This window comes from Miscanthus floridulus, chromosome 5, assembly GCF_019320115.1.
Source record: "Miscanthus floridulus cultivar M001 chromosome 5, ASM1932011v1, whole genome shotgun sequence".
NCBI lineage: Eukaryota > Viridiplantae > Streptophyta > Magnoliopsida > Poales > Poaceae > Miscanthus > Miscanthus floridulus.
The window spans coordinates 72,260,974-72,262,588 of record NC_089584.1 but is presented as its reverse complement, the minus strand read 5'-3'; the positions used below and the strand labels follow the sequence as shown (position 1 = coordinate 72,262,588).

Genomic DNA, 1,615 nt, shown 5'->3' with positions numbered 1-1,615 from the left:
CTGCTGTTTTTCTTCTTGCTCACTGTTGTCTCATTGGGTAGGTATGGCGTCTGTGGATGTCCAGGAGATTACAAGATACGATTCTTGAAAGAAAACTTCTCCTTTTTATCCTTGATCATGAAGCATATCTTGGCACTGTCTACGTAGATGATGGCTTTTGCAGTGCTCAAGAAAGGTCGGCCCAAGATAATGGGTGCCCTTACATCTCCACCTATTGCCAAAACCACAAAGTCTATGAGAACATATGATTGTCCCACTCGAACAATGGCATCTTCAAGAACTCCCTTGGGGTAGCAGAGTGACTGATCTGCAAGTTGCAAATGCATATTTGTGTACAAAGTATCTCCATTAATTTGATCATAGATTACCTTAGGCATAATGTTGACACTTGCTCCAAAGTCATAGACAACTTCTTGGAAATATGAGGTCCAATGGCGATGGGGATGATAGGTCTCCCCGGATCACTCTTCTTTTTAGGCAAGGAATAATCTATCCACCTTCCCGTTGATGGTTGTATACAGTAGTATGTTGCATTGTGAATACCGACAAGATTTATAGTTTTTAGACCTTCCGGTTGCCACGGAATCTTACCTTTGTCGGTCAGAGGAACAATAACCGCTAGTGGAGCTATTTGTGATTCTATCATTTTATTAAAGCTATGCTGGCTCTTAATGGTAGATGAGAAGCTATCCATTCTATTATTTATGTTTTCTAAGATCTTATCATTGGAAGCTGGTTTTCTAGATAAGCCCTCCATAATTTTAGCTTGGCCAGAAATCAATTCTCTCAAGGGTGGTTGATCATTGAAATTATTATAATTATTATCTTGATAGTTACCTTGGTAATTTGGCCTTTGTTGCTGATTCCATCCTTGACTCTATTGAGGACAAAAGTAGTTATTGTTGATGAAGTTCACATCCTCATGGGTTTTAGGTCAGTTGTTCCCTGTATGCCTAGTGTTTCCATGCTCTTCACACATCATGCGGGAATCATGAATGTGTATGACTTCTTGCTTCTCATTGGTTCAGTCTTTGAGTTTCTTCATGAGCAGATCCATCTTAGCATACATCATATGTCTACCTCCTTGAGTTGATGCATACCTCCACCTCTCTTGCGGGTCTGAAGATGTTCTTCATTCCAACCTTGGTTGGAAGCCATCTTCTCTATGAGAGCTGTTGCACCTAGGACTATGAGTGACAAGAAAGCACCTCCAGCAGTAGCATCCATGTTCTCACAGGTACTGTTGGTCAACTCATGATAGAAAGTATACATGAGTAGCCAATTCTCCATCCCATGATGAGGACATTCTGATATATAATCTTGAAAGCATTCCTAAGCCTTAGGGATAGATTCATCATGTTGTTGTTGAAGGCTTGAAATTCTCCCATGCAGAGCATTGGTCTTGCCTGTGGAAAAGAACTTTGCTAGGAAGTTAGTGGAGCAGTTATTCCATGTAGTATTTCTATCTTTGTTGGCGTAGAACCATTACTCTGCCTTCCCCAAAAGTGAGAATGGGAAAAGGCGGAGTAATATGGTGTCTCTGGTCACTGCTTTGATGGTGAAAGTGATGCAGATCTCTAGAAAGTGTTGGAGATGTGCACTCGCATCTTCACAT

At 41.0% G+C, this 1,615-nt stretch overlaps 1 non-coding gene across 1 annotated transcript; it reads left to right on the top strand.

Moving 5' to 3' along the window:
* The first annotated feature begins 1,288 nt into the window (after nucleotides 1-1,288).
* LOC136455693 (small nucleolar RNA R71) lies at nucleotides 1,289-1,397 on the top strand. The gene has a single exon (XR_010759173.1). It is a non-coding gene; the product is annotated as a small nucleolar RNA R71 (small nucleolar RNA).
* Nucleotides 1,398-1,615: the final 218 nt, after the last annotated feature.